The 24,354-nt window shown below is 40.6% G+C and overlaps 1 protein-coding gene across 2 annotated transcripts in view; it reads left to right on the plus strand.

Moving 5' to 3' along the window:
* Positions 1-14,153: 14,153 nt before the first annotated feature.
* The window catches only part of MBTPS1 (membrane bound transcription factor peptidase, site 1), a 189,619-nt gene continuing 179,418 nt past the window's right edge, over positions 14,154-24,354 (plus strand). The window contains exon 1 of one of the 2 annotated variants that reach the window (XM_085847449.1): positions 14,154-14,329. The gene's annotated coding sequence lies outside the window, so the exon portion shown is untranslated. Of the gene's footprint in view, positions 14,330-19,271; positions 19,670-24,354 lie in introns of those variants that run through there. The other variant, XM_085847450.1, reaches the window with a different exon arrangement.

Below are 24,354 nucleotides of genomic sequence, written 5' to 3' on the forward strand. Positions count from 1 at the left end.
GAAATCATTTACAAGTGTAGCGTTTGTGTTATTCCCAGCCTTAGTGAATTTAAATTTACACAACAAGAAACTTTCGGAGAGATTCAAATAGGTTTGTTGATTATTTATTTCAAAACTTTTTGTACCATTTGTATTCCAGTCTGTTCCAGTTATTGCATTTACCTTGAAGTAATCTTCTTTTTTAGTGGAGTTTGAGATAATAATAGTATCATCCAAATCATAGATACTATCAATTGCTTCCATACTTGTATTTATTTAGGAAAAAAGATGTTAAAACTTTTGAAACCCTGATCCAAGTATTTGAATTATTTTCTGTCGTTCTTGGGGGACAACTGAGTTTTACCTTTCTTAATTTCTTTTATTGCTTGTAATTTATGAGATTCTTTCTGAGCATCTTTTATACTCTTTACAGCACCTGCTACATTTCCCACAGCAGAAGCAGTTGAACCAATTAGGTCTTTATGTTTAAGAATAGTTGAACCAATACCCATGAGAGTATCAATTATCCCATCTCCTCTAAATTGATGTCCAACACCCCTTTGTCTCTTAGGTTTATAGTATCCTCTACCAAGATACATACCTTCACCCTTGTAGTAGGGGAAAGGAACATCCCATCCCCTGTAATTATTTTATATTTTCCCAACTCGTGCTTCCTCACAATAACCATCGTATTTATTTATTGAAAAACTTCACGTAGGTGAATTCTGATGGATATAACTTCTCCATTAAAAGAAATCACACGATTATCTTGGTCGGTTATCCTAAAATTTACTCTGTGTATGGTTTTGCCTGACACAGGTAGATAAACCAAATTTTTAGGTTCCATATTGAATTTATAACCAATTGGGGTTGAGTATGCGCTGAATGAAAATATTGTATTTGTTTTTAATCCATCATTATAAGCACCATCAATCAAATCACAGTGAATTAACACCGAATTTATTCCTGAGGATATTTGAATGACATTATCACTGTAAAACGTCCCATTAGTTTCAATCTTTTTGAGGAGAAACCTAATAACTGTCTAAATGAATTATCAATTGTGAAATCAACCTTATAGTTATTTTTAACTTTAATCGTTGATTTTGAAGTATGTTTTTGAATGTTTATAACAATATTTTTTTGTTCATCACCCTGTTCTTTCATAAGGCGAGCAATTTCGGAAGATATTTGAGAAATCTCGTATGCTCGAATTGAGACTGTTATCGTTTTGTATCCACTTCCCGGATTATAACTAAACTTGTCATTTTTCTCGGTTATATTAAATAAGGTATTATAAGTCTCCATGGACAATAAAGATGCCTCATATTCTTTTGTTGTGTCAAGTTGTAGTGGGTATGGGAATGAAGATGTGTGGTCGCTTGTTGTGAAATTAAAACTCAGGATTGTGCTTCTCATCTTATTTAATATGAGATAAAATGTCTTTATATTGAGATTTATTAATTATTTTCATGTTCATCAACTGGTCTAAAATGGCTGATGCTTCATTAAAACAATTGTTATTTCCAGCCTTCTTACTGCCGAACAACAATAACAGTCTATTAACTAATTGCGATGGGTCATTTGGAAGAAAACTAATACCTGAACCAAGGATACTTAAAGCCTGAATAATGTGTTTCTCCTTCTCATTCTTCCTACTTTTACCAGAAAGAATAACCTTATAATTTAGAGTGTTCAGCAAATCAATATATACTCTATCATCATTATTTTCCATATCCAATGGTTTATCAATATACTTTGATTCATCCCTCACAGTTGAACCTTGTCTTCCATCTTTTGTGAGAAGAAACATTAATCTCGGAGTTAGTTTAACACGGTGTTGAGCAGAACTTAAGAACCTTAATTCATCATTAAATATCAATACCTTTTCTTGAACAAGATGAAATATTGCTGGTTGTTCTGTTGGAATGAGTCCTGCTTTGGTTTTTGAATCCGCTGAATATTCATTGTTTTGAACAGCATTCACAATATAATCAGGGGTTGATTAATCTCTTCCAGTTGTTGAAATAAACCTTCATCATCATATTCTAATTCTCCTAAATGCTCTAATTCTTCCTCCGTCATTTGACTGAAATCTTTTAACATTTGAAGCTTTCTAGGAGTATATTCTACTGTGGGAACTGTGGAAACATCTTTGATTTTTTCTTGGGAAGTTTTTAAAAGTGGTTTAAAAAATTTCTCTTGTTTTTTTTTCAAATGCTTCTTCGCCCGTTAGTTTCTGTCTGCGTTTCTTCTTTATGTCTTCCTGTTGTTTTACAACTTTTGAAACCAACTCTTGATGTTCCTTAAATCTTCTTGCTCTTTCTTTTGTATCCATTTATTTATTGTAAAATATCATTTAATGAATTGTAAAGATCAACAGGGAAATTTTCCTTTTCTTCATCATTCAAGTAGATGTGTTCAAATAAATCCTTTTCTTTAAATATTTCATCAAATTCTTTATTAACATTAATGCGAGTTGTAATTTCTTCTTCACTAATCCTTGCATCTCTGCTTTTCATACGTTTGCGTTGAGTTTCTTCATCAACATCAAAACCGAATGATAAAATCTTCACTCCGCTCAGATATTTAATAATTTGTCTCGTTCCTTCTGGATTAGTTTCTAATATCCCAACACCACCAGATTTTAGTTTCTTTAACTCACTCTTACAATGTGAATATTTTGTTGTACCAAGAGAAACCTCCTCAAATATTTGTCCTTCATTCCTCAATCGCATATGTTCCTCCACTGAAATATAGTGATAATCTTCACCTTTTACTTCTCCAGGTCTTATTGCTCTAGTTGTTGTTGATACAATGCGTATCACGGGGTGTTTTTTAAGTAAATTTACAATATTCTCATTTGTACTACACAAGAACCTTGATTTATGAAAGTTTTTTCCAGAAGCAGATTTACCCACAAGATTTATAATAATAGTTGTCATTTATATATGTAATTGTTTATAAAACAAAAATATATCCCTTAATATCTCATCTTGTTTCACAACAATATATTTATATTTTTCAGTCGTGTGCTTCATATAATCCTCAAATTTCTTTTTACTACATAATGTAGAACAATTATCTCTCCAAAAATTATTGATATCTATTGAATTTAACTTGAATAAAATAAAAGTATTAGCATTGTTTCTGATGGAACGACGAGGAAGTTGAAAGTACGATTGACTAAGATAAATACAATTACAAGAAGAATGTCTCCCTCTTGTGTAGTAGCTGTCCATTACCGTTTGGTTTCTCTCATTAACACAATCATCAAAGATAACGAGGTTCTTTTTTGATTTATTCAAATCTTGGGGAGATGGTATATCATCCGTATTATCACTAAGAATACAAGTTATAAGATTTGATTTCTTTTTACATCTCTGTGTATCACAAAATAGTTGAATTATATCTTCAATGTTATAATCATTTAGGTTTTTTTGACGTTTAAATAAACCGATTATATCTTCTTTTTGAAGACCAGCATTAAAACCTTGTGAGAGTAGTTGATACTCTGGTTGAAAACTCGACTTTGTGAAAATTATTAAATTGTCATAATCTAAAAAGTTGGGAGTGAGGAGCATTTTTAAAAGTAAGCAGGTTTTTCCACATCCACTTGAACCAACTATGAGACATCTTAATGAATTTGGGAGATTTTTTATGGTTGTTAAATTTTATCTTATTTTCCCAAATAGGTAAAAAATCATTCATTTATATATTTGAAAAACAGGTTATTTAATTTATTATTGGCTTTTTTTAGAAACTCTATATTTTATCCTAAGTTCAGGTTTAATTTCAAGATAATCCATTATTTTATTTATACAATATCTTGTGTTGATATTTCCCTGAAAATTACATCCATGAATAATATACAACAACAATCCTTTGAACATTTCTCTTATACGTTCAGTTTCTTCCCTTGTAAGGAAAGGTGTGTTATCATCCTCATACTTTACATTCATTTCTCTAATCAATCTTGTAAAGTAATTCATTTTTGGTGTAAATCTAAAAGAATTATTTTCCTTTTTATATTTTTTATTATCATTAATTAGAAGATAATCACAGAATATACATTGTTTATAGGCTTTTGACTCTGTGTTTAATCCCCGTCTTTCAAAACGCAGGACAATTCTCAAATTTGTCATATGGAGAATCAGGAAAGTCTAGCATATTTATAAAGTAAAACTTTACTTAAACTGAAATTCATCTATACTTTCAGTTGTATATTACCATCGATATCGATATACTTTTTTTCATTATCAGATTCAACGACAACAATTTTATATTAAAGGTAATTTTAAAATTATCGTTAACTACTATTGAACGAAATGTCATTTCACCTGATATATTAACATCCTTTATTTCATCAGGATTTACATCTTTAAGGTTGTTGAAAAAAATACAAATTTCTCCTTGCATATTACAGATGGTCTTATCTTTTCTTTCTAAAGCTTCATCCATAAGGTTTTTGTTCTTTGATACTTTTTCTTGTTTCATTGCTTTTTCTAGTTTTGAATATATTACTAGAAGGAGAGGAGAAACTTTTGTTAGAGATACTTTAATTGATGTTCTACCAGGTATACTAAAGCCCTTCCACTGAAGGAAATTGAAGAACTCATATTATTTACCATAATAGTTTTTATCCAATAGTTGTTATATTTATCTTTGTTCAATTTTACATCCTTGACATATTTCTCAGTATCTTTAACAGATGAAGAGATTGATTGAAACTTGTCTTTTGTGTCTTGAAACATTGTATTTATTAAGTGAAAAAGTTGGAGGATAAAATGTTTTTAAGCACAGATTCACCTATAAATTAAACGAAATTTTCATCAAGAAAATTTTAGTTTAAGCAAAGTTTTATTCTATAAATATGGTGAATACAACGTACTGCGATGTTTGTAATCACGAATATAAACATTATAGAAAACACCTCCGAACCAACAAACACACATTTAATTTATTTCATCAAATATCTCCTCTTGAGTTGGAAAGAAAACATTGTGATATCTGTTCAAAGGATGTTTTGAAGAGTAGTTATAATCAACATCTTCAATCACAAAAACACAAGAAAAATGAGTTTAAAGTAAAGGGAGACTATTATATTGAAAACACTGATGGGGCATTTAAAGGGCATATAAAAATAAGGATTTTTCAATTTGGAGAACCCGGTCCATCATCAATAGCTGAATCAATTGAAATAGTGAAACCCGATGTTGAAAAATTTATTAAAAAGACATTAAAAGAAATGAAAACTTTAAAGTTTTATATGGGAGTGAAAATGAATATGAAAAGACAAGATGAAGAACATACTCCTTATATGAGAACAGGTCTTCATTTTATAACATCATTTCAAGATTTTTTGAATAGTGGGGTTTATGAAGAACTATCAAGACAAGAGGAGGATGTTGATAATACAGTGGTAGGAAGTGGATTCAATATTAAAAAAATCATCTTTTTAGATATACACATTCTAAAATCAAACCCTCTTAAAGCTTCTTCTTATATTGAATTACCAAAAGAAATAAAACTAAAGAAGGCAGTTGTTAATATTAAGAACAATGATAATAAATGTTTTCTCTGGTCTGTTCTTGCTCACTTTCATCCACCAAAATGTAATTCAGAAAGAGTAAAACAATATATGAAATATGGGAATACCTTGGACATTAAAGATTTTAAATTCCCAATGCCACTAACAGATATTCCTAAATTTGAGAAAAAGAATAATCTTTCTATTAATGTATATGGATTAACGGATACAAACAAAGTTCAAATATTAAAAATTTCAAACAACTATAAAAATGAAGAAACACACATTGATCTTTTATATTTTAGTGTTGGAAAGAATTCACATTACACATACATCAATAATTTATCAAGATTAATCTCTTCTCAGGTATTCAGAACAGCAAACAAAATATATCCTTGTAAGCGATGTCTTAATTCATTTCATACAAAAGAACGATTAGAACAACATTCAAAATATTGTAGTAATCATAAATCAGCTGTAATTACAATGCCTAAACCTGGTGAAAAGATTTATTTTGAAGATTATAATAAATCTATCATGCACCCATTTGTGATATACGCTGATTTTGAATGTATCCTTAAAAAGATAAATACTGCTTCTCCTAATCCAAAAGAACCATATACAAATAAATATCAAAAACATATTCCTTGTGGTATCTGTTATTATATCAAATCATCTGTTGGAGAAAAGTATAACAAACTTGAACATTATCGTGGAAAAAATGCTTCACAAGAGTTTGTAAAACGATTAGAAAAGGATTGTATAAGACTCACTAAATTAATGAAAGAAACAAATGAACCGATGAAATTAACCAAAGAAGAAAAATTAGAATTTAGAATGAACAATATCTGTCATATTTGTGAGGGGGAAATTAAGGAGTCTAAAGTTAGAGACCATTGTCATCTTACTGGTAAATATAGAGGTCCCGCTCATTCCTGTTGTAATCTTAATTATAAATTACCTTCTTTTATTCCAGTCTTTCTTCACAACAGCGCCAACTATGATACACATCTATTTATAAATGAACTTTCAAAAACACCAGGGAATATTTCTGCCATAACAAACACAAGTCAAAAGTATATTTCATTTTCAAAAATGATATTCACAAAACCTTTAACTCGTATTAGGTTTCTAGATTCTTACAAGTTTATGGGAACACCACTAGCCTACCTCGCATCAAATCTAAGCTCCACGGACTCTTTTCCAAATCTTAATTCATTCTTTCCAAAAGAGGAAATTCTCACTAAAGAGGAAATTCAGATTAAAGAGAGAATTCAAAGTAAAGAGGAAACTCTAATTAATGAAGAAATTCTAACTGAAGATGAAATTCTAATTATAAAGAAAATTCGAACTAAAGAGGAAATTCAGATTAAAGATGAAATTCTGATTAAAGAAGGAATTCTTACGAGAGAGGAAATTCAAACAAGGAATGAAATTCAAAGTAAAGAGAAAATTCTTACAAGTAAGGGAATTTATCCTTATGATTATATGGATTCATTTATGAGATTTAAAGAAACACAACTTCCTTCAAAAGAAAGTTTCTATAATAACCTTTATGAAGAAGAGATAAGTGATAAGGAATATAAACACGCACAAAAAATATGGAAAATATTTAAGATAAAGAACCTTGGAGAATATCACGATTTATATCTAAAAACAGATGTTTTATTGTTAGCTGATGTGTTTGAAGCTTTTAGATCACTCTGTCATAATAAAAATTGTTATGGATTAGATCCTGCCCACTATTTCACAGCTCCTGGTTTAGCTTGGAGTGCAATGTTGAAAATGACAAAACAAGATATAGATTTAATCAGTGATGTGGATATGCTTTTGATGATTGAGAAGTCCAAGAGAGGTGGAATATCACAAGTATGTTCAAAAGATATGCGAAAGCAAATAATAAATATCTCCCAAATTATGATAGTGAAAAAGATAGTAATTATTTGATGTATTTTGATGCTAATAATTTGTATGGATGGGCAATGTCTCAATCTCTGCCTTATGGTAAATTAGAGTGGGTGGAAGAAAAGGATTATGAAAAGGCTTTGATGAATATTGTTATTTCTTCTCAAGAGGAATTGAATGACGAAGAAGAAGGTTATTATTTTGAAGTTGATTTGAGGTACCCGAGTGTTCTTCATAATAAGCATAAAGACCTTCCTTTTGCATGTGAGAAAGAAACCCCAAAGAAAGAATGGTTCAGTGATTATCATAAAAGTTTTAATATTAAAGGCAAATCATCAGAAAAGTTATTAACAACATTCTATGATAAAGAGGGATATGTTTTACATCAGAGAAGCTTAAAACAGTTTTTGAGAGAAGGATTGAGAGTAGCTAAAATTCATAGAGTTTTAAAATTTAAACAAAGTCCTTGGGTGAAAAAGTATATTCAATTTAATACAGATATGAGAGCAAATACAAAAGTAAAATTTGAAAGGGACTTTTATAAATTAATGAATAATGCTGTATTTGGAAAGACTATGGAAAATGTTAGAAACAGGCAAAACATTAGATTTAGCAACATCTTGGAAAGAAGCTTCGAGATTGATAAATAAACCAAGTTTTGAGAGAGAAGAGGTTTTTTCAGAGAACTTTTCTGCAATTCATATGAAAAAGGAAAGTATTGTAATGGATAAACCAATTTATATTGGAACAGCAGTTCTTGATTTATCAAAGATATTGATGTATGATTATTTGTATAATGACTTAAAGAAAGAGTATGGCGAAAATGTTTCATTGTTGTATATGGACACTGATAGTTTTATCCTAGATATAAAAACTGATGATGTTTATGAAGATATGAAGAAAAATATTGGAGTATATGATACAAGTAATTTCAGCAAGAAGAGTGAGTTATTTTCCAAAAAGAATGAAAAGATTATTGGTAAGTTTAAGGATGAGTTGGGTGGAAAAGTAATGAGTGAGTTTATTCGATTGAGAGCAAAGGCATATGCTTATAAGTATGGTGAACAGATTGATAAGAGGTTAAAGAGAATAAAGAAATATGTAATAAAGAAATCAATAACTTTTAGAAATTATTATAATTGTTTGATGAATAAGAAAGAAGAATATAGGAAAATGAATACAATAAGAAGTTATAAACATAACATATATAGTGAAGAAGTAAATAAAAAGGCATTAGGAGCCTTTGATGATAAGAGATTTATTTTAGATAATGGAATAGATTGTGTTCCATATGGATATTGTATGATAGAGTGTATAAAATAGATTATGTTTTAACGATGGGAAGATGGGTTAGGGTTTTTTAAGGGCTACACTTGTTTTTTTCGCAATATATAAATGGCTAAACCAAGTATTAATCAAACTAAAGAGTGGAGAAAATCTCAGTCTTGGTATATAAATGGAAAACATAATGAATGTGAAAAATATCATATAAGTCTTATTGAAAAAAATAACTAAAACAAAGGTAAATAAAACAAATAAGCGAATTAATTTAAAAACTAGTAAGTTAGAGGATGTAAAGAAAAAAAATGAATATCCTTGAATGGACTGAAAACTTTGATGGTTATCAATTGAACAATGAAAAAACAATTTACTATAATCTCAAAATGATATGTGGCTCAGGAGGTGGCCAGATGAGAGCATTAAGAGAAGTTTATCATTTCGTAATGGCACAAAAGGGGTATCTTCAAAAATATAAAGATTCAAATGTTTTGTTTGTCAATATTTTAGATGGGGATTATTGTGCAAAGAAAATTAAACTATTGAAGGAATTTGAGAATGAACAAATCTTTATAGGTTCAATGAGTGAGCTGTTCAACCCCCAGGTGTTCAATTCAATGAGGTTCAACCTCCAGGTTAAAAGGGGAGACAAATAAATATACCTTGGGATAAAAAGGGGATTTATTTTTAAGGAAAAAAATATGAATCGCTGAAAATCCCCCATTCATTTACATGGGGAAAAGTGAGCCAGAATCAGTATTCTTACCCTACTCCCATGCACTTTGTTGAAGCACCATCAGTGTTCACCACTTGTAGATCATCACCATCATACAAGTTATCTGGATGCATGCCAAGTTGCTGCAGGTGTGCAGGTTTGCAGGACTGATAGTTGCCTCAGCCCCAGTGGCCAGGAGTGTCTCCAGGGTACCAATTTAATCAGCCTCAAAATCAATGCGAACACGAATCCGTGGTGAATGTTGCTTCCTCTGCAATATGTGGAACACATCAGCGATCAAGACATTCCACCATGCAGTTGGGGATTGCTTGTTGTCAGTGCGCTGTCTAGCCTTCCGTGCAGGCTTGTCAACTTTCGATTTTTGACACACACGAGTAAAGTGAACCACGGTGCCGCACTACTGACACTTATGAGCTGGGCAGCTCTGAGTGACTGTGAGCATCACCATGGCAATTTCCACATTTGGTGGTCTTGAGTCAGGACTGACTGTGACAACAAAATGGTCGACGACAGTTCTTAGCGATGACAACTCGGAACCGACGTCCAGACATCGTATCATCAGCCTTCCTGCTGGCTTCCTCGCTGTGACACATGTCCAGAGTATGTTGTAGTGCGAGATCTCTCTCAAGCATCAGCTTATGATGCACATCTGAATCAGATAGGCCAGTGATGATCCGAATAACAAACTGTTGTTCAACAGTCATGGATGAGCGATCACAATTGGCAGCAATTCCCTTGAGTGCACAATAAAAATCAGTCGAAGGTCTCTCCATCCCCCTGGTGCCGCTCACGAAAATCAACCAGATCGTGGATGTTGTGGCGCTGTCCTCAGAGGTGTGCTTCGATGCTGGCGAGTATATCCTCGACGAAAAGCGTGTCCAATGTGAAATCAATATCAATGGCATTCTTGAGGACTGACCTCACGCCCAGAGTCAGAGAGTTCCAGAGTTGCTAACTGTTCATGAGCTCGCATATGATCGAGACGTGTGATGAGGTCGTCATCATCCCATTGTTCTTTCCATGCCTTGAAATCCCACAAGGCCGTAGACTCGGATGAGGCTGGTGGTTGTTCAGCCGAGAATTTGAACAAACACAGATGATGTTTCAGGGGTGTTTTGACGATCCCGAATGGTCATCACCAACGTTTGCAGAAGCAGTGGGCGGGAGTCCCGCTCTGGCCTCACGTAACAGTTTTATTTCCCTCATCCAGGGCCGGATTTAGTCATGGGCAAGCTAGGCAGTTGCCCAGGGGCCACCACAACCAGGGGGCCTCCACAACCAGGGGGCCTCCAGATATTTCATGAAAAAAAAAATTGTAGGGAAAAATGTATTTGTGAGTGGCTGAATGGTAGTTGGTAGTTAATGGAACAAATATAAGATATTCATCTTATCTCATTCTCTATTTTATATAGAAGATCAGATTCTTTGTTCTTGAAAAATATACTTCATGGATGACTGTAAATGTCTTGTCACCTTTTTAGTATTCCAAGGTAGGGTGGGCCTCCACCACTGAAGGCTGCCCTAGGGGCCACCACATGTCTAAATCCGGCACTGCCGACATGTGTCCCTGTTGTTGGTTTAGCTACTTTAACATATAGCACATTGATGCCTGCTGCGTGGCCATCATGGCCTTCTTCACAGCAACCGACGAGGTCACGCCCTGAGAAGACGACACAGGTTGCTCTTTGGGAGCCATGTCTGTGTTGAACGTACTCACTGGGAAGTGAAAGACACGAACGTGAGAAATCCCCTTCCAGCCGACGATGAAAACTGACAGGAAAACGAAACACAACCCACTGTCATCCGCCATGATGAGCTTGGATTGGGACAACTCCAGTGAACACAACAAAATGGAAGAAGAAGAAGAAGAAGAAGAAGAAGAAGAAGAAGAAGAAGAAGAAGAAGAAGAAGAAGAAGAAGAAGAAGAAGAAGAAGAAGAAGAAGAAGAAGCAGAAGAAGAAGAAGAAGAAGAAGAAGAAGAAGAAGAAGAAGAAGAAGAAGAAGAAGAAGAAGAAGAAGAAGAAGAAGAAGAAGAAGAAGAAGAAGAAGAAGAAGAAGAAGAAGAAGAAGAAGAAGAAGAAGAAGAAGAAGAAGAAGACTGTGGTCCTCTCAAACATCAGGGATTTTATAAAACATTTTATTATTCTTTTCGGCTCAGTGTGATTTCACTCTTCGGACACATGTATCTCCTGAGCTGCCTATTTTTAGTAATTTGTTATATACAGTGTATATATATATATATATATATATATATATATATATATATATATATATATATATATATATATATATATATATATATATATATATATATATACTTTTTTTTTCTCCAAGCTCTGCCAGCTTATTATTATTGAACTCCTCGCGTGTTCGAAATTTTTTTTTTTTTTAATTCATTTCCTGGAATCATTTTTATCTTCCCGCCCTCACGAATCTTATCAGATTGTTGTTTTTAGTTCTTTTCAATGTTGAAAGCTTCGGATAACCCTAACCCAAATCCGAACCCTAACCCTCCGCCCCCCCCCACAACACACACACACACTCAAACCTTCACCCGCTCCCCCCACCACAACACACACACACACACACACACACTCAAACCTTCACCCGCGTCCCCCTCCCACACCCCACAACACACACACACACTCTCAAACCCTCACCTGCACACACTCCCCACACAACACATACACACACACACACACACACACACACACTCAAACCTTCACCCGCGTCCCCCATCCCCCCCCCCCAAACAACACACACACACTCAAACCTTCACCCGCGTCCCCCCTCCCCAACAACACACACACACACACACACACACACACACACACACACACACACACACACACACACACACACACACCACTCAAACCTTCACCCGCGTCCCCCATCCCCCCCCCAACAACACACACACACACACACACACACACACACACACACACACACACACACTCAAACCTTCACCCACACCCAAAAGGAGGTGCAACTCAATGTGATATTAGGAAGGAATTCCTCATATTTTCCACCCTGAGTGTTCCTCATATTTTCCACCCCGAGTGTTCCTCATATTTTCCACCCTGAGTGTTCCTCATGTTTTCCACCCTAAGTGTTCCTCATATGTTCCACCCTGAGTGTGTCTTCATATTTTCCACCATGAGTGTTCCTCATATTTTCCACCCTGAGTGTTCCTCATGTTTTCCACCCTGAGCGTTCCTCATGTTTTCCACCCTGAGCGTTCCTCATGTTTTCCACCCTGAGTGTTCCTAATGTTTTCCACCCTAAGTGTTCCTCATATGTTCCACCCTAAGTGTTCCTGATATTTTCCACCCTGAGTGTGTCCTCATATTTTCCACCCTGAGTGTTCCTCATATTTTCCACCCTGAGTGTTCCTCATGTTTTCCACCCTGAGTGTTCCTAATGTTTTCCACCCTGAGTGTTCCTCATATGTTCCACCCTGAGTGTTCCTCATGTTTTCCACCATGAGTGTTCCTCATGTTTTCCACCCTGAGTGTTCCTCATGTGTTCCACCCTAAGTGTTCCTCATATGTTCCACCCTAAGTGTTCCTGATATTTTCCACCCTGAGTGTGTCCTCATATTTTCCACCCTGAGTGTGTCCTCATATTTTCCACCCTGAGTGTTCCTCATGTTTTCCACCCTGAGTGTTCCTAATGTTTTCCACCCTGAGTGTTCCTCATATGTTCCACCCTGAGTGTTCCTCATGTTTTCCACCATGAGTGTTCCTCATGTTTTCCACCCTGAGTGTTCCTCATGTGTTCCACCCTAAGTGTTCCTCATATGTTCCACCCTAAGTGTTCCTGATATTTTCCACCCTGAGTGTGTCCTCATATTTTCCACCCCGAGTGTTCCTCATATTTTCCACCCTGAGTGTTCCTCATGTTTTCCACCCTAAGTGTTCCTCATATGTTCCACCCTGAGTGTGTCTTCATATTTTCCACCATGAGTGTTCCTCATATTTTCCACCCTGAGTGTTCCTCATGTTTTCCACCCTGAGCGTTCCTCATGTTTTCCACCCTGAGCGTTCCTCATGTTTTCCACCCTGAGTGTTCCTAATGTTTTCCACCCTAAGTGTTCCTCATATGTTCCACCCTAAGTGTTCCTGATATTTTCCACCCTGAGTGTGTCCTCATATTTTCCACCCTGAGTGTTCCTCATATTTTCCACCCTGAGTGTTCCTCATGTTTTCCACCCTGAGTGTTCCTAATGTTTTCCACCCTGAGTGTTCCTCATATGTTCCACCCTGAGTGTTCCTCATGTTTTCCACCATGAGTGTTCCTCATGTTTTCCACCCTGAGTGTTCCTCATGTGTTCCACCCTAAGTGTTCCTCATATGTTCCACCCTAAGTGTTCCTGATATTTTCCACCCTGAGTGTGTCCTCATATTTTCCACCCTGAGTGTTCCTCATGTTTTCCACCCTGAGTGTTCCTCATGTTTTCCACCCTGAGTGTTCCTCATATTTTCCTCCCTGAGTGTTCCTCATATTTTCCTCCCTGAGTGTTCCTCATATTTTCCACCCTGAGTTTTTCTCATGTTTTCCATGGCGGAGTAATGCGCGGTGGTGTTCTCGTTTGGACTTTTTTCTGTTTTCTCAACTTCTCCCTCGCTGAGACGAATTCAGCAGTGAAAGTATCTGCTGACGGCTCAATATTAGTACTAACTTACTCTATGCTCCGGAAAAACGTGCTTACGTTGTTTGCATTTTGCTTTTGCTCGTGTTTTTGCGAAAAGCGGAAGTGGTGGTCTCAGCTCGATGTCGCGAGGTCTTGACGCCGGCCGTGTTCGCTGTGCGCTTCGTCAGTCCGTCCCGACTTGACTCTCTGTTTGCTTGGACGATCCTGCAAGCAGAAGGCGGCTGTGTTTGTGTGTGTGGAGCGTAACGTAAGTTTTGCTTTCACTTCACCACAACACGCAGGTTCCTTTTACCTCTGGCACATGGAGAATGGTTTTATGTCATGAATACTAACTCGCATAACCCGAGCTCTGCGCGACATGTTGGGGTGGGTGTGTTTGAGAAAGGAACTGAAGCAGAGTATCGGTAGTAATTTTACTTTAATGCAGTAAGTGGAATACGATTTCACTGTTTCAGAACCATTTTATTTACTTTTTTTGTACCATGCACCTTGTATGGTCTTTGAGATAATGTAAGCCGAATATCACGTTACTCGAGCGCAGAACAAAGTCGAAGATAGCGCGACACGAAACCACAACCTCGGAAATAATATATAAGGTGTGTTCGGTTTCTTCGTGAACATTTACCTCATGGCGGATTGATTGTTATCGTGAAGTGCCAAGTTTATTTGTGGCTCGTTTAAAGTTCATGGTTTCAGGAAGTGATTGTGTTGCGTTTATCGTCATGACGTCGCTTCCACTCGTGAAGAAGGACATGTTCACTTGGAGTGCAAACTTTATCTTTCTCCAGAACGAGCGTGTGTTCATTCTCTGTCTCTGTCTCTGTCTCTCTCACTCTCTATCTCGCTCTCTCTCTCCCTCTCTGTGTCTCTGTCTCTGTCTCTGTCTCTGTCTCTCTCACTCTCTCTGTCTCTGTCTCTGTCTCTGTCTCTGTCTCTGTCTCTGTCTCTGTCTCTGTCTCTGTCTCTGTCTCTGTCTCTGTCTCTGTCTCTCTCACTCTCTGTCTCTGTCTCTCTCTCTGTGTCTCTCTCTGTCTCTCTCTCTGTGTGTCTCTCTCTGTCTCTCTCTCTGTCTCTCTCTCTCTGTCTCTCTCTCTGTCTCTCTCTCTCTGTCTCTCTGTCTCTCTGTCTCTCTCTCTCTCTGTCTCTCTGTCTATCTCTCTCTGTGTCTATCTCTCTCTGTGTCTATCTCTCTCTGTGTCTATCTCTCTCTGTGTCTATCTCTCTCTGTGTCTATCTCTCTCTGTGTCTATCTCTCTCTGTGTCTATCTCTCCTCTCTCTCTCACTCACTCACTCACTCACTCTCTGTGTGTGTGTCTCTCTCACTCACTCACTCACTCTCTGTGTGTGTCTCTCTCTCTCTGTCTCTGTGTGTCTGTCTCTGTGTGTCTGTCTCTGTGTGTCTGTCTCTGTGTGTCTGTCTCTGTGTGTCTGTCTCTGTGTGTCTGTCTCTGTGTGTCTGTCTCTGTGTGTCTGTCTCTGTGTGTCTGTCTCTGTGTGTCTGTCTCTGTGTGTCTGTCTCTGTGTGTCTGTCTCTGTGTGTCTGTCTCTGTGTGTCTGTCTCTGTGTGTCTGTCTCTGTGTGTCTGTCTCTGTGTGTCTGTCTCTGTGTGTCTGTCTCTCTGTGTGTCTGTCTCCTCTGTGTGTCTGTCTCTCTGTGTGTCTGTCTCCTCTGTGTGTATGTCTCTCTCTGTGTGTCTGTCTCTGTGTGTCTGTCTCTGTGTGTCTGTCTCTGTGTGTCTGTCTCTGTGTGTCTGTCTCTGTGTGTCTGTCTCTGTGTGTCTGTCTCTGTGTGTCTGTCTCTGTGTGTCTGTCTCTGTGTGTCTGTCTCTGTGTGTCTGTCTCTGTGTGTCTGTCTCTGTGTGTCTGTCTCTGTGTGTCTGTCTCTGTGTGTCTGTCTCTGTGTGTCTGTCTCTGTGTGTCTGTCTCTGTGTGTCTGTCTCTGTGTGTCTGTCTCTGTGTGTCTGTCTCTGTGTGTCTGTCTCTGTGTGTCTGTCTCTGTGTGTCTGTCTCTGTCTGTCTGTCTCTGTCTGTCTGTCTCTCTGTCTCTCTGTCTCTCTGTGTCTGTCTGTCTGTCTGTGTCTCTGTCTCTGTCTCTGTCTCTGTCTCTGTCTCTGTCTCTGTCTCTGTCTCTGTGTGTCTGTCTCTGTGTGTCTGTCTCTGTGTGTCTGTCTCTGTGTGTCTGTCTCTGTGTGTCTGTCTCTGTGTGTCTGTCTCTGTGTGTCTGTCTCTGTGTGTCTGTCTCTGTGTGTCTGTCTCTGTGTGTCTGTCTCTGTGTGTCTGTCTCTGTGTGTCTGTCTCTGTGTGTCTGTCTCTGTGTGTCTGTCTCTGTCTCTGTCTCTGTCTCTGTCTCTGTCTCTGTCTCTGTCTCTGTCTCTGTCTCTGTCTCTGTCTCTGTCTCTGTCTCTGTCTCTGTCTCTGTCTCTGTCTCTGTCTCTGTCTCTGTCTCTGTCTCTGTCTCTGTCTCTGTCTCTGTCTCTGTCTCTGTCTCTGTCTCTGTCTCTGTCTCTGTCTCTGTCTCTGTCTCTCTCTCTGTCTCTGTCTCTGTCTCTGTCTCTGTCTCTGTCTCTGTCTCTGTCTCTGTCTCTGTCTCTGTCTCTGTCTCTGTCTCTGTCTCTGTCTCTGTCTCTGTGTCTCTGTCTCTGTCTCTGTCTCTGTCTCTGTCTCTGTCTCTGTCTCTGTCTCTGTCTCTGTCTCTCTCTCTCTTTCTCTCTCTCTGGTGCCCCCTGCTGACATGTGGTGCGTTGTGTCATGGTGGTGGTGTGAGTTTGAGTGTAGTCCAGTGTTATTCTCTCCCCTGTCGTTTAATATTTTCATCGTCTTTTTTTTTCCTCTTCCCCCTCCACTTTCCGCTCCCACCCCCTTCTTCTCGACTCGCTTTTCTCCCTGTCCATTCCTTCCCACCCTCACCCACCCTGTTGAGTCCGTTACTCACCCCCACCCTTTTTCGCTGCGTGGTTCATAACGGTTTTGTGTTTATATTTTTCGTTCCCTTACCTTTCCCCTTTTCTTCTTTGGGATGAGATAGAGAGAGACACAGAGAGAGACAGAGAGCCCACAGCTTGTGGTATAAGTTAGCTTCGAGCTGGTAGCCTACTCCGTTATCAATTGCTTTCCTGTTTACTTGTATTTCAGGTGTGTTTTTTTGTTTGTGTTTTTTTTATTTATTTTTTTTGTTTGTTTTGTTTTGTTTTTTTTTCAGGTGTCTCGTACGGCGAGACACACGTCTGAGCGGTTATATGACCTTTCCCCTCATTCCCTTCCTCACCCCCTCCCCTTACTTCCGTTCGTTGAAATCAAAGAATGTCGACACGTTCCCGCTACGCGGCCTATGAGGCCTTGATGAGGAAAAATGGTGTCGTGTGTGTGTGTGTTCCTCCTCACGAGGTCAGTGTTGATTACATTGTTTCTGCCATTGGTAATATGGTTCGGTTTGAAAAAGTCCGTGCAGCTTCCATCATGCATAAACGAGTAGTTGTTTTTGTATTGGACGATCTTTTAGTACATGACATCGTTTCGACTGGAATATCAACTGAAAATGGTTATTTCATCTTCGCCTCCCCTCTCGCCACAACTAGTACCAAAATTGTACTCAGTAATGTCCCATCTTTTATCAAGAATGAAGCACTGGTGAAATAATTATCTCGATTCGGGACCGTAATCTCTCAGATTACAATGTTATCTTTGCGATGCCGGAACGAGCAGGCTAGACACGTGATGTCTTTCAGGCGACAGGCGTACATTGTGCTTCCCTCGTCTAATGTCGATAAAGTGCTTAATGTGGTCGTTAAATTTCGCATATATGGATACTAGTACCAGGTGTACGCATCGACGGAAACACTGAAATGTTTGAACTGCAATGGTTTCGGCCATTTAAGACGTTTTTTGCCCGAAAACTGCATTCCCAACTGCCGAGGATACTATTGTTCCGTCTAATACGGCCCCACCTGTTAGCACCGACGACCCTGTTACAGTCTCAGGGAACGATACATCAGACCCTAAGGATACAGAAGACGGTACCTCAAGTGTTTGGGATGGGTTTACAACTATTCCCTTATTCAGGAAAAGAACAACGGATCAGAGCGAACTTAACCTCCATAAATGAAAAAAGTGGTTTTGGCTATGAGTGAAACAACTCTGGGCTTATGTGACACAGCGTCAATGAAAAATCGGTACGAGTCACTCTCAAATGATGAAATGGACCCCCTGTTGGTAGATCAAGGTGAAGGGGATTTACTCCCAGAGAAAATTAAGGAAACCACAGTCAAGATCCCTACTTCTGATAAGGAAATTGAACCATGTAAGGATCTTTCCGAAAAGGAACTAAAAACTGTCTCCAGAACCCCCCAATTGTGTCACGAGTTAACCACCAACGACTTCTCAATGGTGGAAATTGCTCCATCGAATACCCCTGAAGTCATACCTGAGTGTTGTGACAAAGCTCTGAAAAAAACCGCATCCTGAAAAACCTGAGGCAGATGCTGTTACTACTACCCTCCCCCCTCCCCTCACTTCATCTCCCCCTCCCCCCTCTACATTACTCAAGGTGGAATCAGAGCCTCCCTCACCCCTCCCCTCCACGTCGAAAACAGAACAACCTGATAACTGAACAAAAATTTTCTAGGTAGTGCTTCTGACATGTCGGAAGGAGAACCAGATAACATCGAAGAATTCCCTACAAACAGTTCTCCTTATGTCTCACCATCGCAAATCCTTAAATTCCTAAATCATACTTTTAGGAAAAGACATATAGATATTGTTACGGCCGTGGAAATTCGCAGAACACCATAAAGGTCCTTAGTTCAGTTAGATCGATAAGTCGGTGTTCAGTTAGATTTCGCCACCGTTGTTTAATGGGTTTTATTCGTGTGGACAGCGCTGTGATCTTTGAGTTTGCCGTTATTCTTTACTATCGTTATTTTGGACCAACCGCTTCACACAATCACCCTACAAGGGACAAAGAGAACTACCGCGGCGGCGCGCGTCCCTAATTTGGCGGGAAAACGCTTCCTTCGAGAAGATTTCCGAATGTTCTGGAAGTTTACCGCATGTTCTGGAAGGAGGGCGGGGCGAGAGCGGAGGGGCGGGGCGAGAGCGGAGGGGTGGAGCGTGGGTAATAAGCGTGCACGGAGCGTTCGCGCGCTCTCTCTCTCCCTCTCTCTCCCTCTCCCGCCCTCGCCTTCTCCCTCGCCTTCTCCCTCGCCTTCTCCCTCGCCTTCTCCCTCGCCTTCTCCCTCGCCTTCTCCCTCCTTTTTCTCTTCTTTTTCTCTCTCTGTCGTTGCTGGTGTTGTTGCTGCCACTGGACGCCGCGGAAGGAGCTGTGCTGCTTCTGCCGGAGCTGCCTGGAGATCTGGGCTCGTATCCGAGTCGGGAGCTTGGAGCGGTCAGTCGGTGGAGGTCCGGCCGTCGCAAAGGAGACGCGGGCTGGAGGCGCAGCACTGCTGTGTCGCGCGAACCTGCGCGTGCGTGTGGGGAGAGCCGAGAGAGCTCGCCTGCCGCTTGGCAAGGCCCGAGCTCAACCGCGGCTACGTTAGCTGCCGTCGGGACGGGACGTCGCGACTCACCCCATCAAGGCACCACGAGGGTGCAGGTAACCTGCAACGGTCTCGTGGGGCCCTTTCGTTCACCAAAGCCCCATGTTATAAAGGCCCACGGGCTCAGTCTGACTCCCTTGTTTGTGAGGGGGTCTTTTCTTTGCTTTTCTTTTGAGTGTATGTTGTGGCGCTGAGACTTTCAAGTCGAACTGTTGTTAAGTAAATGTACATGGTAAAACAATAGTCGGTTGTAGTGTTTTCGCCTTGCTCGTGTCTTTGTCCCGTCCCGCAGTCTTCGTAAAGCAACTGCATGCATGTTTTTGAATTCCTTGCCTGTATATACCTGCATCCCTGTATACGTGTGTCGTAAATAAATGTGCTTTTGTGAATATTGAAACAACAAAAAGTATCATTCGTCGACCTAATGATTACCATTTCACCAAACCACAGTGCAGTAGGCTTAAAAAGCACATTGTTAAAGCTAAAATGGAAATTAAATGATGACCTGTGTGCACTTCTTTGCTTGCCACCTCTTCATCACTCTGGTGATCCTTGGCAGCTTAAACATAAATGGTGGAGCAAGCCAGTCTAGGATGCTCCAAGTTGTCAAACTCATTAAACAACAAAAATTAGATGTAGCCTTTTTACAAGAAACCCACTCTACTCCAGCATCGTGTGTTTGGAATAGAATGATGAAAAGACCGGTTAATTTAGCGATTCCAACTCTCGCACAGCAGGAGTTGCTTTTCTGCTTAGTCCGCACTTTTGCCCTCTACAACTTTCATTTCAGGAAATAATCACAGGTTACCTTGCTTCCCTGAATTTTGTTGACAATAATATTGAATTCACTATAATAAATGTCTATGCTCATTCAAAGGGCACAGACTGCCAAAGTTTCTTCAAAAAGTTACGACTCTACATGAGGCAATTAGATTTGCAAAAGTGCATCGTAATGGGAGGTGACTTCATTTGCACCCGTCAGCCCACACATGATCGGAATGGTGCAGAACCTCACCCTGGATCAGCCAGACTGCTGTCTGACATAATATGGGATTTTAGTCTTCAAGACATATGGCGGATACAAAATCCAAACACCCATCAGTTAACTTGGAGTAAAGTTGCCAACAATCAGGTGGCCCTCGCCCAGCTGGATAGATTTTACATAAACTCACCCCTTATTAACCTCTCACCTACCATGAGAATTTCTCCATCTGGCTTCTCAGACCATCACCTTATCACCACGTGCTACCGAATAGGGTCGTCTCCAAATCGCCACTCTTTTTGGAAACTTAACATCTCCATATTAGACAGCCCCTCTTTTAATAGTGCCTTTCAAAGCATATGGTCCAAAGCATAAGTCCAATTAGGTGCTAAGCCCCAATTTAAAGACCAGCGGTTATGGTGGGAAAACATAAAGGTCCAAATTCGAAATTTCTGTCACCATTTCTGCTCTTTAAATACACAAGTAGAATGCAGAATAAAAGCGGAACTCGAGAAAGAAATTCTACAAATTCAAAGCAATCTAAAAACCCACCCTGCCCCCCAACAAAAACTAAGACTGCATGAGAAAAAGTCTCTTCTCAATAGTATAATCACCAACCATACCCAAGGATCGTTAACAAGATTATGCTTTCAACACCTTCATCTCTTAGATAACCCAACCCGGTTTTTCTTTGACTTTGAATCAAAATCACCTCATTCCCTTATCACTGCTTTAAAACGTCCTGATAAATCGGTCACTACTAACCCGGTAGAAATTAAGAACGACGCAATACTTTTCTTCTCTAAACTTTACCAGGCAAAAGATGTTGATTTAGAACTGGTTTCTCAATTGGCGGATGGTATCAGTGTTCTATCCCCCAGACAAAAGATGGATTTAGAATCACCACTCACACTTGAAGAACTTTCTGTTGCCCTTAAAGGTCCCATGACACCCAAAAATACTGAAATTATATATATATATATATATATATATATATATATATATATATATATATATATATATATATATATATATATATATATATATATATATATATATATATATATATATATTGTTACGGCTGTGGAAATTTGCATGACACCATAAAGGACCCGTAGGTGAGATATCTTGATAGGTGCATGTGTAGTTAGCCCTAACCCGTTGTCTCGAAGGAATTTATGTGATTCATCCGGGCTGCGATGCTTTGAGTCAGTCGTTTTTCTTTTTCTGTCTTTGATTTCAAACACAACATTTCAACAACCACGCCATCCCCATCACAGCGCCAACCACACTGCAACCACGCCACCTCCACCATCTACGCTACCACATCTTCGCCACTCGTCATTCAACAGGCTCCGTGCGGTTACGATCTCCGCGGAGGAGCAAACAAAAACCAACAAGGACGCTCGGTGGGCTTTTCCCACCTGTTTTTCCCGTCTGACTTCCCCGCGCTTTGGAGTGGCGGAAGAGCGATGCAGGTCAAAGGTCAGAGGTCATGTGAAGGTGGGGCCTCTTTATGGGGGAATAATTCCCTGGCTCCGAGCCAAGAACTGACTCCCTCGGCCCCCGGACGGAGTGGGGTGGAGAGAAAGCGTGAGGACACGCCCCCTTCGAGAAGCTTCTCCAAGAAGCTCGAAGGGAGGCAGGGCCGAAAACGGGGCGGGGCGGAAGGGCGGAGTCCTGCGCGATAAAAGACGGACACGGGCGGGCGCAAAAAAAAAAGCTCCCTGAAGAAGCTCCCTGAAGAAGCTCCCTGAAGAAGCTCCCTGAAAAAGCTCCCTGTGAAGCTCCCAAAAAGAAGGTTTCCAAAAAGGCTCCCTCTCGCACTTTTTCTTCCTATTCATCTTGGCTGGTGGTTCGGTTGGTTGGTCATCAGGGAGAGGTCCTGCGCCCGCGCCTTGTCGAGCGGGCCTGTCACAAAGGCACGGACGGGAGACGCGGCAGCGCCCGTTGCGAGGTGGACCTGTGCGTCTGGACGGGGAGAGCCGGAGAGGGTTCGCCGGCCGTGAGAGAGGTCGGGGCCAGGCGCGACCACGCTGACGGTCGCGGGAGAGGGACTCGCCAAAGAAAAAAGGGAAGTCGCGACTTTCTTTCTTTCTTTTCTTTGGGGTTTTGGTGTGAATGTCTGTGGGTGGCGCCAGTCTGGCTAAAGTAGAACTGTTTAAGTGTTGCCGTGTGTACGCGTATTCGGGTGTAGCTCTGCATCGTTGCTTTTATTGTTCTGGTTACTATATGTGCATTTTGATTGTGTATTGCTGTAAATACGTGCCTTACGTGCATGTGAATAAAATGCTTGCTTGTTGAACTGTGCCCGCTCTGCTTCGTCTCTTTTCCTCTTTTATTGACCCTCCATCCTGCTTCACGTAAAGGGTTCGTAGTGGGCTAAATACGCCCGGTAATTAATCGGAACCGTCGAGGCCGACTATAACACCGCTCGGTTATCACTGTAGCACGGAACGGACCGCTTAAGCGGATCGTGTCCGGAGTTGGCCTGTGGCATGGTACGATCGCCCGGTCGACCATCTGCGCAGGTACTTAGGTAGATCGAATTTGGCGAGCAACCCTATCCTGCGCGGGTGGGCAATCGGCACGGTTGTGGTGGGGTTAAACCCCCACCCGTGACTAGCTCCCGGCGTTGTTCCGAGAGGGTCACGACTGAATTGTCCGTCCGGTGCGCGACGCGGTCGCAATTCGAGTTACGTGGCCGTCCGCACGCCGGCGGGCGCGAATTCACAACAATATATGTATATATTGTTGCTGATTCGCGCCCGCCGGCGTGCGGACGGCCACGTAACTCGAATCGCGGCACGTCGCCCACCGGACGGACAATCCAGTCGTGACCCTCTCGGACTAACGCCGGGAACCAGTCACGGGTGGACCTTATGTCTCACCACGATCGTGCCAATCGGCCCCCGCGTGGGATAGGGTTGCTCGCCAAATTCGACCTACCTAAGTACCCACACGGAGGGTAGACCGGGCGATCGCACCTCGCCGCAGGTCGACTTCGGACACGGGCCACTTTAAGCGACCCGTTCCGTACTATCGGGATAACCGAGCGGTGTTATTCGTCGGCCTCGACGGTTCGATTAATTGTCGGGCGTTTTAGCCCACGACCAACCCTTTACGTGAAGCAAGATGGAGATTCAATGAAAGAAAAGACGAAGCGAAGCGGGAAAACAGTTCAACATGAAGCACATTTATTTCGCGATGAACGGAAAGCGCACATATACAATTCCACCAAAAGCACATGTAAAAGAAGAAGACAATGCAATATTACACAAAAAGCAAATGCAACAATGCAGATCTAACCGACTACCGGGCACACGGCAACACTTATACAATTTTACTTCACAGACGGCGCCGACAACACATATTCCCAAAGCAAAAGAAAAAGAACCACCCTCCAGGATGAGGGGGGTAGGCGGGCCTGGGGCCGAGACCGTGTCGGGCCTACCCGTCTGATGATGAGACGCGGAGCGGCGGTGGCGCCTCAACTCCACAGGCCTCGCGGACAGTGTCTGGTAGGGGGTGGGAAAGGGGCCCCCTTTGTCGCACTATCTCAGCGCGGGGGGAAACAGGAGGGGGTTGCTGATGCTCGGGGGAAGGAGGATATCACCCTGTCTCGGGTCCCGCGGCGAGCGTCTCCTCCTCGACCTCGGGCGCATTGCTGGCCTCTCCCTGTGCAGCTCCCGGCACCGACGCGAGCACCCCCTCGTCCGCCTTCGCCGCCGTCACCTCTCCACAGCTCCGTCTACTCGC

This window comes from Eptatretus burgeri, chromosome 11 (assembly GCF_056783735.1).
Source record: "Eptatretus burgeri isolate ZD-2024b chromosome 11, Ebu_testis_v1, whole genome shotgun sequence".
In the NCBI taxonomy this organism is placed as follows: domain Eukaryota; kingdom Metazoa; phylum Chordata; class Myxini; order Myxiniformes; family Myxinidae; genus Eptatretus; species Eptatretus burgeri.